The sequence below is a fragment of the Halichoerus grypus genome, chromosome 9, assembly GCF_964656455.1.
Source record: "Halichoerus grypus chromosome 9, mHalGry1.hap1.1, whole genome shotgun sequence".
Lineage (NCBI taxonomy): Eukaryota > Metazoa > Chordata > Mammalia > Carnivora > Phocidae > Halichoerus > Halichoerus grypus.
The window spans coordinates 60,949,873-60,966,121 of NC_135720.1; the positions used below are offsets into that span (position 1 = coordinate 60,949,873).

At 34.2% G+C, this 16,249-nt stretch overlaps 1 protein-coding gene across 6 annotated transcripts in view; it reads right to left on the reverse strand.

The window, feature by feature from the left end:
* Positions 1 to 16,249, reverse strand: part of LOC118528227 (uncharacterized) — a 938,723-nt gene that overhangs the window by 44,111 nt on the left and 878,363 nt on the right. The window contains exon 14 of one of the 6 annotated variants that reach the window (XM_078054966.1): positions 6,752 to 6,885. The exons of the other annotated variants lie outside the window; for them this stretch is intronic. The gene's annotated coding sequence lies outside the window, so the exon portion shown is untranslated. Of the gene's footprint in view, positions 1 to 6,751; positions 6,886 to 16,249 lie in introns of those variants that run through there. 6 annotated transcript variants of the gene reach the window in all.

Genomic DNA, 16,249 nt, shown 5'->3' on the forward strand with positions numbered 1-16,249 from the left:
AAAATAGGGAAAGAAGATTAAAAGGTGCAAACTTCCAGTCATAAAATAAATAAGCCATGGGGATACAATGTACAGCATAGGGAATATAGTTAAAATAACATGTAACAACTTTGATGGTAATAGATGGTAGCTAGATTTATCCTAGTGATCACTATGCAATAAATATAAATGTTGAATTCCTGTGTTGTACACCTGAAACTAATATAATATTGTAAGTCAACTACACTTCCAACAAAAAATTATTTGACTTCCTTTCATTATTAGTTTTATAGCTTACATATATGTATTTCTTAGTATGTATCAAATATTACATCATAAATATTTAAGAGTAAATAAATATTCACAGGGAATATTTGCCTCATCTTAAATGACTAAGAATTTTTTTTAACCTGAAATTTAAAATTTTTCAATAATTGACTAGCTTAAGGATTCGAGCCATCAAGTGGAATCAACCTCAAGATGGACATTCTGTTCAGAAAAGAAAATAAAGCATTTTACATTTTTACACCCTGGGGAAAAAAAAATTCAACCTGCCTTAATTGTCTCAAATCAGCTGGTCATCTGATTTCTCTAACCCCAGGCATCAGAGCATTACAGGTGTAGTGGCTCCAAGTAAGTGTGTTTATATGTGCTGAGATCAAGAGGGGATGGAGGCTTGGAGAGGGCAAGAGAGGCCTTAGGAAATCCTGCCCTAGGCTTTGTTGGAGAAGATTTCATTCTTTCTATTAGTTTTTCTGTTCAACTGCCCTTCAAGTTGTGCCTGAGGATTTTTAAAGTGCAGGGTGGTTGTTAAAGGACAAAGACTAAAGTGCTATGTGGGAATAACCAGTTGAAGTTAACCAAGATCATAAAGTAATTTGCAAAGCTATTTGCTTCTACACAGAGCATTTAAGTGTTAGACTATCATGCCACTACAAAAGAATTATCTAAAATGAGGTAATACGCTGTATTGCACTGTACAGGCTATAAGCAATTATGGAGGGATATACTTTCTTCACTTGTATTAATAAGGCTGAGCAGAATATAAAGAAATAAAAGCCTGGAGTATATAACAACTCCTGAGGCAAATTGAAAGAAATTATGAAAGAATTCATTGTATTATTGAAACAAAGCAAAATGAAATGCATTGTGACAACATGATATAAATCACAGGATAATATCACGTCTTAATAACTAATGCTGAACAGAAGAGAGACTTCTCTTGATTTACTGTGTAGAAAATGTGACATGACAGAAGACCCTTCACCAGCCAAATCTTTACATACTGGTACTGTCAGTTATGCTTTTCTTTCGCGTGTATGACTGAGAAGTCATCCAGAGCAGGATGGACATGGGCTGAACAAAGTAAGGTCAATGATTCTTCTTACCTGCCCCGTTCCACTGAGTTAATGCTCTCATCCCTACTATCCTGAAATAAAATCCCAATGCCAATTTTTTATTCAGCAATATAAACCTACAGCTAATTACCATGTGCCAAAACAAGGCTGCAGAAAGTATAATCTATTAGCAATAACTTGTGTCTAACAATATAATTGCATCTGGAATAATGAAATGTTCATTTTAGTATCAAAATTAATAATGTCATATCAATGCCATTAATAATTAAGGATTCTTTTTATAACATCGCATCATTAATAACAACTCATTATGAACAATTCTATTAATATCAACAATAATAAAAATAATATCACATTGTCGTTCTATAGTCACAGTTTTGCAAGGATAATGAAAATGCTGTACACATATTGGACTAGACCCTGCTGTGTCCGAGGAAAGCAGCTCCGGAAATATATTACACTTTTAGATAAATAACGTATCTTTTTGTTTTCCTAGGCAGTAATTTGTGAGTGGAAAAATTCATTGCTAAATACTCAGAAAGTACATGAAAATTCTTTTTAAAATTGTCCATGTCTTTGCTTATAGGGACAGTGGATGGGATTAGGGGCAGTGCAGAATAGCTTCTACAGTGCTAGTTCTTAATTTAATACTAGCCTACTTCTGCATTTGGGGGTGGGTGCATGGACTTTTGTTTTGATTCATAACTTAAATATATGTCACATATAACATTTTTAATGCATATAATACTATGCAACTTTTTTTTTTATACTCCACCTCCCTTCTTCCCAGCGAGCCAAATCTCAGCTATTCAAATGCAGGTAATTTTCTACTTATCCAAGTTTTCTCTCTCTCAGCAATGTATTCTAACACATAGACACCTCTAGGTCGGGTACAAGTAAACTAAAGCCTGCAGACCAAATCTGGCCCACGATCTGTCTTTTGCAAATAAAATTTTATTGGAACATGGCCACACCCATTTGTTTCAATATTATCTGTGACTGCTTTCACCCTCTAACAGCAGAGCTGAGTAGTAGCAACAGAACCACATGGCCCGCATATGTGAAATATTTACCGTCTGGCCCTTTACCAAAAAAGTGTGTTGACTTCTTCTCTAGATGATAAGCAGAAAATAATTTTGACATTTCCAAAATACAGATAAGGAAAATAAAAAGAGAGAGAAGGAAATCAATAACATATTTTTAATACTCTCATATTCATATTTTATGTTTCACTATGACATTAGACTGGTAAGTTATAGTTGCATTAATTCATTGCTACATGCTGTTGTTTGAATGAGTATAAGCATATAATCTAAGGTTGATGCTAGAAATAGATACGGATTTCAATAAAACCTTGTCGAAGCAATAAAAGAATACAAGTTTTATTTTATGATTAGATAGGATAAATCTTGAAACAATATTAATGATTTATTCTTGTCATTATTTACATATCAATATTTTTCATTGTTATCCATGTATATTAAACCACAAGAATAAAAGAAAATACCAAGATAATCTCTACACCCAGTTTTTTAAACTTTTTATTATGAAAAATTTCAAACATAAAGTTGACAGAAGAGGTAAATAAATCCCCATATTTAGCCTTTTTTTTTTTTTTTTTAGCACGTACAGGAGTAAGAAAGGAGTAATATTAGTACAGCTTAAAAGCCCTCTCAAGGTTGACAAAGAGGAAAACTCAGCTGTGGTGTGACTAACTGTCCTCTGCCTCATACCCACTCCAAAGCCTCAGGTCTGCAAGATGACAATCTAGGTAAGTGGACTGTTACCAACACTGCTTCTTCTAAAGAGCCCTAATTAGTAGCAGCACTTGGCACTGGATGACAAAGAGGACTTCTCAACTCAGGTTCCGTGGTATCCGGGGTTCTCTTTCCCAGACTCACTCCTTCCCCTCTTCTCAGATTCATGGGGGATGGAGACTAGGGCCTTAACGCCTCCCCAAAGCACCTTCAGGAATAGGAACTCACAGGTCAAAATAGCCACATAACTGAGAAGTACAGCTACCTCAAAAATAAAACAGGACAATAAAGGGGATGGTATACAGCACTGGAAGCAGAAGTAGTGAAAGAGATAGACCAATAATGAAAAGAAGCATCAACAATCTACTTAAGAAGATGAGGGGACGTATGAGCCATCTGAAGCAAAACCAAGACATGATGGGAAAAAAAAAAGAACGAAGTGGAAAAATAGAACAAGATAATAGGTCTGAAAAAGATAATAAAGAACATCTATCGGACATAGAACAAAGGAGTCTGCTGTAAAACCAAATTGAAGAACTCTCTCTCAGAGGCAGCAGGAAGGGATAAAGACACAGAAATACAAAGGAAAAAATAAGGGAAGAAAAGCAGAATTATCAGGGGAGATATTTGAAAAATGAATAAAAATAAGTTTTCCACGATAGAGCTGGATGAATGACCTCAAATACAATGGGGTCATATTGCTACACAGGAGAAGTAGGGAAGCAAATCCACACCTGGACACATTATATTGATATTAAGAACATCAAAGAAAAGCAGAAAATTTTTTAAAAGCTTCCAGAGAGAAAGAGCAGATTACCTACACAGGAATAAGAATCAGAATATCATCAAGTCTATTAAAGCAATGCTGGATACAAAAAGAACAGGAAATCATATTTTTAAAGTATTAATGGAAAAGAAACTCTGAACTTAGAATTTTATATACAGCCAAAGGTCAATGAAGGTTTTCTCTGGTAAAACAAAACAAAAAATGAAAGAACAAGACCTCACAGTTTTAGCATTGACTGTACAGAATAATATCAAAAACACTAATGTGGTTAAAAACTCAAAAGAAGAAAGAGTCCCAGGAGGATACTTCCAGATGGAAATATGGAAAGTAAGGATAATCAAATGCCTTGTAACATGTGTTATTATCTTAACAGTATATTATGTAGCTATGTTTATTATACAATATCTTATTGTACAATAATTGTATTACTGATTCCACAACAACCCAGGACCCAAAAGTGAGAAATTATCAAGACCTTTGTGGTGAAGGGATACTGATGGGACACAAGACAGCCTGCCCAGGTAAACATCTCATTTGGGAGGATAAACAGATATTGATATGTTTAAGAAATTATAGGACTAAGCATACCTGAGTGTAGGTCCCAAGTTACGGGCAACCACCATAGGAACAAAAATAAATATATAACTTTAAAAATAGCTACTTAAAGAGCCAATGCACACAATGCAAACTATACAAGTGAAAACACATCTGAATGTTTGCCCGTGGAAGGGAATGGGAAATGGGAATAAAAAGAGTGAATGAATGAAGCAGGAAAGAGTCAGTAAGGAGCCATAGATATTTGTCATTATACCCATTCTCTGCACCTGAAATCCAATATACACAAATGAATGAAAGAAATAGAATCACCATGTTTTTCTTTTCTTTAAAAATTAAACCAGGTGTTTCTTAAAACTCAGCTTTCCAAGTGTACTGTGTTGGGTTTTATTTGCACCATGTGAACATCTAGAACAATAAGTCCTCTGAATATAAATTAAACAGTTTGCGATCCTATGAAACTTTGATGAGTGACTGCTAGGGAAAACGAAAACAAAAACAAAAACAAAAAACAAAACTAACATGTCCTCAATGGTTTTGATGATGAGTAATGCTTAAAAATATGAACCATGAGAGACTACGGACTCTGAGAAACAAACTGAGAGTTCTAGAGGGGAGGGGGTTGGGGGAATGGGTGAGCCCGGTGATGGGTATTAAAGAGGGCACGTACTGAATGGAGCACTGGGTGTTATACGCAAACAATGAACCATGGAACACTACATCAAAAACTAATGATGTAATGTATGGTGATTAACATAACATAATAAAAAAAATTAAAAAAATAACCAGTTTCAATATGCAAGTGAGTTTTATTGCTTGAGCTAAAGGACACTGACATTTCATTTTCATGAAACACATTACATAGGGTTTTTCAAGAACCTGAGAGGTTTTGCTTTACTGTTAAAAATATATGGAAACCAAACTGCAGGTGTGTGTGGTGCCTCTGTGGGTGAAAGCTTTCAGGATATTGTCTTTCTTACTGGGAACTGAAGGATCCCAAATTCTGAATACCAAGAATCTTGGTAGTGCTAAGAAAGTCCTTTTAATTTTGCCCCAGTTTTCTTATCTGCTAAGTAATATTTGACACTGGTGTTTGACATGAAACAAACTTATCTGCCAGGATGAGGTGGTTTCCTGGAGGAAGGCTGCCAAGGGGAGTTATGGTGTGTGAATCAGGGTAATATACAATGCAAAATCTGAGCTGGGGGTACAAACATTTCTTCTTTACTGAGCAGTGTTTTTTTTTTTTTAAAGGCTGGGTGTGAAATCAGTAAAATGAGTCATTTAGATTGTTGTCTTCTGGGGAGAAGGCTGCTAGAGAGCCATCAAGGAGTTGCTGGTGGAGAATGAAAGGAGCTCCTTCCTCAGAAGAGCAGAGTAGTAGAGAAAGTGTGAGCTGTGCACATAGAAGTGAATAGTCTGGAATCCTGACTCTATTGCTGGGTGAACATGCTGAATCTCTGTTTTTTCATGTCTCAAATTAGGATAATAGCACCTACATGCGAACACTATGTCGAAATAAAAAATTTTTAAAAGATAAAACAGAGAAAGCAACGAACACGTAGTAAGCATCGAAAATATTAATGACCTTTCCCAACCCCTCATTATAAATTGTTTCCCAAGACAAATGTATAAAAACCTCAAGTCCAGTTTTTCTTTATTATCTTCTGGCAGAAATCATAGGGTCCAGGAATATCTCCTTGTATTAATGTGAAAAGGTATTATTTCTGCTTCCTCTTTACCTAGAAAATTTGTACTTCCAAATAAGAAGTAGTAGTCTGAAAGAGTGCTTAAGGAATAGACACAGGTGGAGGAGGGTTGTGATTAATTCTTTTTTTTTTTTAATTATGTTCAGCTAGCCAACATAGAGTACATCATTAGTTTTTGATGTAGTGTTCAATGATTCATTAGTTGCGGATAACACCTAGTGCTCATCACAACACGTGCCATCCTTAATACCCATCACCCTGTTACCCCATGCCCCCATCGCCCTCCCTTTTGTAACCCTCAGTTTGTTTCCCAGAGTCCAGAGTCTCTCAGGTTGGTCTCCCATTCAGTTTTCCCTCCCTTCCCCTGTGGTCCTCTGCACTATTCCTTATGTTCCACATATGAGTTCTTGCCTGAGTATATTATATTTGACTGTGAAGCAAGCATGTCCCTGTTCTGTTCACTGCTTGGACTTCCCAGACAATATATATCCTGCTTTTCTTTCTCAGGGATTGAAACTCATCCCCCCCGTGCTGCTCCTGCCTCCATCAGCACCCGCCATGAACCCTTAAACCTGAAGAAGCCCTGTTTTTCTGGTCTGCAGGAGAGGATATTCTAGGATTCTATTCCTGTACCTATCTGATGGTTGAGCATGAAAATGACCTAGCCTCCTTCAGGACTTGAGATTGGCTCCAAATCTGTAGATGACCTTCCAGACTCACTTCAGGCAACAAGAGACCCCCTAGAAAAGAAAGATTTGAAGTTCAGCCTGAGTAGCTATTGTAAAAATAGCAAGCAATAAACAGGGGAGAGTTATATTTTATTGACCCATGAGTCACAGTTTGTTTGCAAAGGCATATTGTGATTGTGTTTAATGACTTCATGATTGTAGTGCAAATATATCTAATTTACCAACTTGGCTAAATTTTTTAGAAGATAAGGAGACATAAGGAGTGGGAGGTATAGGCTTCCAGGTATGAAAAAAAAAAAAAAAGATAAGGAAGCATTTGGAAAAATATTAAGTTGTATATTTAATTCATACCCCAACAGAGATTGATACAGATGAAAGAGTTACATATAAAGTGTAAAGGTACGGGATTATTAAAACAAACTATATTTGCGTAAGTTTATATTCTTGGAGGAAGGGAAGACCTTCTGAAGCAAATCACAGAAGTAGGATGACATGAATATGCTGATAAACTCAGCTATTCCAGAGACCAATGGCACATAAACATATAATTAAAAGACTAAGCGACGGAAAATATATTTTCATATATGTAACAAAGATGCTGACAGAGTTTGAACCTAGTTTATATGCAATGGGGAGGACTGGAGATCTTCAGAGAAATGACTCTAATGAGCTGAACATTGCAAATATTACAAAAGCCATAGTTAAATGGAATTTTTTCTTTATGGCAGTTTCACCAAAATACCCTATTTATGATAGGTATTAGCCACATAAGTGAAAAACAAAAAATATTGTTCCAAATTTACACAAATTAAAGCATTTATAGGTTGACACTTTGTTATTAGCATATACATAAATATGACATATTAACATATGTAGCATAAGTACCATGTCATTTAACAAAAACAATAAAAGTTTGCAAAGCCTACAATGATGTTTCTAAGGGATCACTGTGCTTTAAAAGCAGAAGGTACAACCTCAGCCTCTGATCAACTCTCTGAGCCAATGTACTCCTCAACAACAACAAAAATACTAGTAGTGACTTCACAATAACATTATCAAGTTTAAATAATGAGATGACAAAATAACCTACACAAAGCCCTTAGCATAGGGCCTGGTACAGTAGAGGTGCTAATGTCGGCTAGCAACATTGTTAGTGCAGGGTCAGCAGAGGAGAGCAAAATCTGGGAGCTCTCCTCTGTACTGACCCCAATAGTTACAGAAAGTTCCAAGAGCCTGAATTATGTGGTTGCAGTTCAAAATGTGTTTTAAATTAAGTTGAGATAGCCATCGATGCTAGAAAATCTTAGTCCATACAAAAAGAATCATGGGCTGGGATTATATGGGAGGGTAGGTGAGTTATAACGATTTCTTTCTATTTACTTAAGCATTTCCATTTTTTCTGTCTGGATGTATGCGGAATGTTGGCAGAAGTTTACCGGTTCTGACAGCACCAACCCCAGTGGCCGTATCAGCAAGATGGCTGGTATCTCCGTATTTCTTGTGGCTTCTGTTGCCTGAATTCCAACATGGAGTCCTAAGTATTTAATACATGTCTATATGTTTATGCATTTCTTCAAAGGACAGTTTTAAAGTATTAACTTGAAATATTTAAATATGGAAGCTGATAAAGGCAGTTTGACTATTTTAGTATTTTTATATGGATAAAAGTTAAACCTATTTTTGGTAGGAAACAGAAATAAAAAAATAATCCTTTTTTAGAATTCAATCAAATAGGAAGGAAACAAGTTCTCATTGTTTAAGAATAAAATGCTCACAGGGAAGGGGAAATGCTTGTTTGACTAGACATTCAACCTGTACAAATATACATTTAAATAGCCACTTTCCCTGGTATGTAGCCCTTGAAATATCCATTTAAACAGCTTTTGGCTATGACTACCTGGTTTTAAAAATAGTTCTGTTTTCAGTGTCAAACATTTTGTGTCCATTTGCTATGCTTAAAAAAAAAAAAAAAGGTTGGGCAATGTTGTGTCTTTTGAGATACAGTAACATGACAGAAAGTGACAAATGGGGGAATGTGTCACAATGAAGCATGATATATTATAGCAGAGTGATATGCTGATACTCAAAGAATCCATAATATGCATCTTTCTTTTTATTTGCTGCTACAGCAGAAGAGATTATTCTTATAGATTAAGGGACTACTGTCACATCTTAGGTAGCAAAGTAAATATATTTCGCTACATTAATATTTCTCTATAAGACTGTCATATGCTTTTTCTGTACCTCCTTTCTATTAATTTCAGATTAGCAGCAGAAGCATTTATAAATAGAATTCTATTCCTTATGCCTGACTTATCCAGTAGTAACACAATTTTCTGAGTCTGTATTCCAAGTCATTAATAAGGAAAAAAGATTAATTCCCACAATGGACACAAGTGTGACTGAATAAAAAGAATAGGTTTAAATACAATGGTATTTTGATGATCTCCACGAGATCCTTTACAGAAAAATACAATAATGCATAAAAATCCCTAATTTTAAACATAAAATTATCCAGATCATTAAAATATATTTTTAAACAAAAATTCTATTGTCTTTTTGTGTGGCCTTTGAAGGCTTTATGTATCTCTTATATTGTTACTTGTTCCAAATATTTGCAACCGGTAACATCTATAATATTCAGTAAAAATGGTTTACCATCTGCTTTTAATCTACAACTAAGAACCCTTGGCTTTTTTTTTTTTCTCAAGAGGTATGCATGTTGCCCTGTTTCTCAGAAAATTGCTGAAGTATGTTTTGAAACCAAAGCAAACTACAGTCTTTGTTATCAGGCATTAGTGATCATAATATATATTAATGCCAAAATGCATAATGAATACAAATGCAATATTAATGTAAGTTTTAAAAAGGCAGCAATTTTATGCTAACAGTAAAGTTCTGTTAAGATGTTTTTCTTTTTTTCTGCCATAATCTCTCTATTCTTTTTTTTTTTAATTTATTCCATTCTTTCCTCTTATTTATCATCAGAAAGGGATACCCACCAGCTAATTCACACAGTACCATCTCATAAATACTAGAGTGTGGCTTAAATATCAAAAGCCTGTTCTATACATAAAAAAGTTTGTGTAAGTGAATTTAAATAATCATTCCAAGGAATTCATTACTATTATTGTATACAACTTTGCCAAGACACTGTGACTCATGTACCATGAAGCTGATTCTTTTGTCCTTACCTACTTATATTAACCTCTGTATATACAAAGACAGTTCATAAAAATAAAATAGCATGTGAATTTTATTTTTACAAATCAGAAAATACAAAACCCATTTGTGAAGCAATCATATGACTTACTGCATTTCTCCTCATATGTAAAAATCAGTACCAAAGGAAGCATTGACTCTTTTCTATGCAACAGGTAACAGGGACTCATACTCCTAATGAAACATTTTTAATACTTCTCTGCAGTGTAGGAACATCAGCTTCAAGTAAAAGTCCTTCGTTATTATGAACATTGTTTTAGGTGGAAAACTCAACTTTTTCGATGTAATCAATTAGATTTTTAAAAATTTCACATGAAAGATTTTACATTCAGAAGGAGAATATTTAGTCATAGAAAAGACCTTTTTTTGAGGTGAAAATGCCATTTTGCTCTAATAGAAGAGTATAAAAATCTTAACTATACAGAATGGCACTTTTGTGGAGAAGAAAGGCACTTGATTTTACAAATGTTCCCTTAGATATGATATGGCTTTTTTTCTAGCAAAGGTCTGTTCACCAGGTTGAAGTTTACAAATTATAGTATCACATTATAAAAACAAAGGATCAAAATACTCTAACACAGTTATTATCTTCTAGGATACAATTCTTTTTTTTTTTAATTTAAATATTTTATGTATTTATTTGACAGAGAAAGAGAGTACAAGCAAGGGGAGCAGCAGAGGGGGAGGGAGAATCAGGTTCCCCACTAAGCAGGGAGCCTGACGCAAGGCTCGATCCCAGGACTCCGAGATCGTAACCCAAGCCAAAGGCGATGCTTAACCGACTGAGCCACCCAGGCACCCCCAGAATACAATTCTATGTAAAAATACATAATTCATTTTAGAAGAAGTTATTATTCCCAGTTACATAAGCAGGTTAAAAAGTCCAGCTTCTAACTCATAACAATAAATATTTTATTTAAAAAATATATCAAAGCTTTTGTTGTTTGGAAGAACATTATGATTGTCATTTTAAATATTTCCATTTCCATAGACATACTATGTCTAAGTCACTTGACATTAGCAATGATTTCAGTCCATTACAACCATATCTGTTCCCTAGAAAAATGTACCTTATCACATGAAATAATTAATTTTTCTGTAATGCCCATGAATAAAGAGAAAAAATAAAATAAAGCTAGTTTTTCTCTAAGTATTTAAATTTTGTGTTTAAATTTGCTTTACTCAATTTCTGAATTAATTTCAAGCTAAGACTTATTATTAAAATAAAGGAGTCATATAAGCAGTTATGTGATGGATTAAAGTCACATATTGAATTGCATTAAATTGTATTGTTGCATATCTTTAAGGACATGGCTTAATGTAAGCTGAAGAGATTTCTTATTTTTAAAATCATAAACCTTTCCACAATCTCCTATTTCTGATCTTGATTTGCGTTTGAGTCTTTTATATAATTCAGTATATATAAAAGACCATATAAGTCCAAATTCTGCCGCCTTGCTGGAGAAAACACAGTATTACTATAAATAGAAACAGACAAACATTCAGGATCCCTAGCAGAATAATATTTTGGGAAATTCAAATAAGTCAAAATTATAATAATTTAATATTCATTGAAATGTTTAGAAAGAATTAGAGAAATTATATGGACTTTTGTCTCTTCATTTCCAACCTTCAGTTCAGTTGTAATAGTGGATAAAAAGTATTTTGCAATTCAAATTTAGTATTTTTTTCAAGTTTCAGACACTACAGTAGTGACCTAGGCCTCTCTCTATTATTTTTAGTCATACTTTGAGTCCCCTTCTCTTTCCACAAAGATAGCTCTAATCAGTACCCTGCTTCATCACAGGATTTATAGTCAGTGGTGTGCTGGTAACTGTTTAACAACCAACTCTCCAGAAGAAGGAAAAAAACAAAACAAAACAGCTTATTCACAGTATTTGCTGATTTCTTTTGTGTACTTACTCCCGCCACGGCCAATTTCCAGCTACCAATGTAGTGTCATTGAGTGAAGAGTTCAGAGATTCACAGTAGCACACCATTACACAGTATTTCCGCCATACCAATGTGATAGTTGTAACTAACATCAAAAGCATAGTAAATATAGTGAAATAATTTGGAAGTAACAGTTTGTAAGTATTTGTTATCTTGATTTTAATTTAGTTTGTTAATTGTAAGTTCATGCAATTTGCTTTTTAGTAACAGTTATTTTAAACAACCAAAAGTCCCCAAAATTTAACAATCTGCCCTCATGAGCTGGTATAAGCTCAGCACAGCACTGAGTTTACTTCAGAAAATCTTTCATAAGCAGTAATTTAAAAGAAATTCATACTGTTTTAAATGTGTAATGTTAGAACTACAAATTTTTGAAAGTATAAAACAGCAGTCGGATAGTAATCTTATTGGCATTGATCTGTCAGATTTTAAGTAGGCAGCATTTTTATGTCTCCTGCACCAAAAAGACAAATGAATTTTTTGTTGTTATACTTTTCTAAGCCTATAGAATAATCTCTTTTAGACGGGCTCTTTGGCCATGCCATCATCCTAACCTGAGACATTGCTTATTATCTTTGCTAAATGATTTGTAACCTTGAGGATATTCTAGGCAACACTTTCTACTTACATTGGCCCACTTCCTGAGAAAGAAAGGGGTTGATGGATAGACAATGGATACAGACCTCTCTTGAGACTTTCACACTGATATGTGCAAAAGTAGCCCTGGAGGTAGGAGAAAGATTCCTAATTGGTCTGGGGTGAATGTTTTGAATGGGATGTAAATGTATAAATCAGCCTCTATTTTTCAGGGTTACCCTCACAGCTCCTTCTACATGAAGAAATAAGGCAGTGGATTCAGATCACATTTCTTCATTTTTCCAATTTAAAAGCTACCTTAGTGGGGCACCTGGGTGGCTCAGTCGTTAAGCGTCTGCCTTCGGCTCAGGTCATGATCCCAGGGTCCTGGGATCGAGCCCCATATCGGGCTCCCTGCTCAGCGGGAAGCCTGCTTCTCCCTCTCCCACTCCCCCTGCTTGTGTTCCTGCTCTCGCTATCTCTCTCTCTGTCAAATAAATAAATAAAAATCTTTAAAAAAAAAAAAAAAAAAAAAAAGCTACCTTAGTAGCTTATGACTGTAATCTTTCTTGTCTGTTGCCTAAACTGGCCTTGAAGTAGTAGACGAGAAGACAATAGGTTTGGTCAATGAAAGATAAGATGAATCTATAATGGCATTAGAATTCCTAATTAATCAGTAGTTTCCTAACAACAGTGGGACACTATAGTTCTACCAGCCACAATCCTGTATGGTTTCACGTGGAACAAAGTTCTTCCAGTCTCTGGGAGAAGGTGCTCTTTCTGGCTCAGTGTGTTCCCTGCTAATCTCCCAAAGATCAAATTTCAGAAAGATAAATATATGGAAAGGGGCCCTAATAAGGGAGGTGAATTAAGAAAATGAATTAACAGTTGGGGGGTTCACTTTCATCACTGTTAAGTATTATTCTAAACACATTTTGGGTACAGAAATCAGATGTTTTCTAAAAAAATATGTACATTTTATGCAACAATTTGAAAATTGCAAATTTCTTGCTTGAAACTTAATGTGGCTCAACCTCATTTGATTGGCATGAATGCACATATTATAATAACCTGTGGTTAGGCTAGAAATCATTGATGATTATTAAGAGTGCTTTCATTTTTAATATTTTATCAGTATTTTTATTATCCCCAATTCTGTTCTTTCACTATAGTAATCCATTTTAACTAAAATCCAAGATTCTGACTCTCATCTGTGTTTACCATCAGTGCAACTAGAATGAGTAATTTTTCTTCCACCCATCAACCCCTATGAGAATGTGAAGTTTTCTCGTATCATCTGGATCTAAGATGAATGAAACTTGACACATTTATTTAAAGGAACTGCTTAACTATATCATTACTGCATGAAACAATCTAAGGTTGCTTTTGACATTTCACAGTATGTGAAATTCACTGTGAATTAAAGTGAAATGAGTAACTAATAAGAGAAAACATAGTTATTTGACCTATTTTTCCTCTTTATATTTGCAATACAGTGGAGGTAAGAATCATGAAGCCAGAATTCATCAATGTCTCTTTGTTAACCCTTTAATAGGAATCCCTGTCTTACTGAATGCTGATGTAATTGGTTATGCACATCAAGTAGAAGAACTGTAGAGTATTTCTTAATTTGTACCCTTTGATTAAATAATTTATTTAAATAGAAGATAGTAACCTGAAATAGAGATATAGTTTTTCACAGAATGAGTTTGGTCTATTCTAAATACAAGCTCCTGAGTGACAAAGGCAAAATAAATTAAAAATTTATTTATTTTTGAAATTGTACTCTGTCCTGGATATAGAAAAAAACTAATGTTGTCACTATAAAGACTTCAGAGGCAGTTAATTTTAGGGTGTTTTTGTAGCAAATATGAGGGTTTGAACCAATCTCTCCAGACTTTTCACCTTAGAGTAAAGCTATATTTCAGAAAATAACCAAAAATATTAAGATAGTGGGTTTCTAAAGCACAACTTACTTATATTTTTGCTTCATGTTTTTAGATGTATTTTAAGAACTGAATTTCAGTAGAACTTGCCATATTAAAATTTCAAGTTTAAACTTAAATTCTTACTGGCTTAATGACTACACTAATCTTGGGCAAATAGTATTGCTTTTTCATGATTATCACAGATGAAATGCTATTGACAATGCCATTTTAGAAGCTTTGTAACAAAGATCTAATTGAATAGAGAGTCTCAGTTTATGTACATTTTATTTAATCCCAAATAGAAAGATATATTCAATCTCTGACCAGTTCGGAAGGCTGATGCTGACTATATAAACTATTATCATAGTATTTTGCTTGCTTTGCTGATTTTAAAGTAAATAGCAAAAAACTGCAGATTTATGATACAGTATATTGATGAAAAACACATTATATCTACCATGCTCAATAAGTAACCAATTTAAGGTTTGAAAACCAATAAGTTATCAACTCATATAAATCCCACCACATATTAAATAATCAAAACCTTCTGAAAGATCAAATAAAGAACACCAATTTAGACTTTTTGCCAGGATTTTGGTTCATGAATGGCCTGACCTATCTGTGGATCAATGGAATAATTCTTTTAGTTTGACTAGGGCTCTGTCTCTTAATATAACATATTAAGTTATCAAAGTTAAATGTTACTGAAAAATTTCCACCTGGTTTTCTTTTCAATATTTTAAGTACATATTAATGTATATGTTCACAGGAGAGTGACTGGGAATGCTATTATTACTGAAAATAAAGGAGCTCAAATAATAAGTTCTTGAAACTGTACAAAGAAGCATTCTCTTAAGTAAATTTAAGTCGTCAAAGTATATAACGTAGAGAAACAATTAAAAGAAAGATGAAAATACATTGATGAATACCAAATTATAAATGATTTTGTATTTTTACAAACTCCATATCTAAAGCTGAGTGACTATGGTCTTATTTGTCTGTTTTAGAAGCCAAGTTTAGATATGAAGAAGTGCTAGAATCTGACTCTGGACTTGGGTTTACATTGTCATTTACATTAACTGTGCAGAAGTCAAGGAGATTCAGTGTAGTTATAGTAAAGACATTTTATTTTTTGGAGGATTCCTAAGAATTTGGATACCTTGGATGAACTGGGTTGGGGGAGAGGTGGGGAGAATAGCTTATTCTTTTCATGGTTATCAGCTGAGCTAAAACAGCGAGATAAAACTATCAGATACTTTTGGAAGTTTGGGAGAGAACCTGCAAAATTAAGAACAATCTGGAATGAAAAAGCATTTGTCAAGTTTCACTACCTTTTTCATAGAATTGCAGATTAATTTTTCTACAATGGAAAAATGATTATGTCACTCCCCTAAACTCCTAAATAATTATTTACAATTTGGTATTCCTTAGGATTTCTGCCTTGAGTGAATTGTCATAACTTTCAGAATAAAGCCTATGCTGCTTTTTTTAGAGTAAGGCCTGGATCCTGTCTTCCGGATCTCACTTCCCACATTTTCCATGTTCCAATCATATTAAACCATTTGAAGATATTTGAATATGCTTTGTGCTCTCACCTCTCCATTACTTGCACACACTATCTGAAATGTCCCTTCATTTCAAGCTTCCCTTTCGAACTTCTCTATCTTACCTGCTTTGGAACTCTTACATCACTCTTCCTCCTCAAGATTAAGTTTAAATATCCCACATTCATTTCT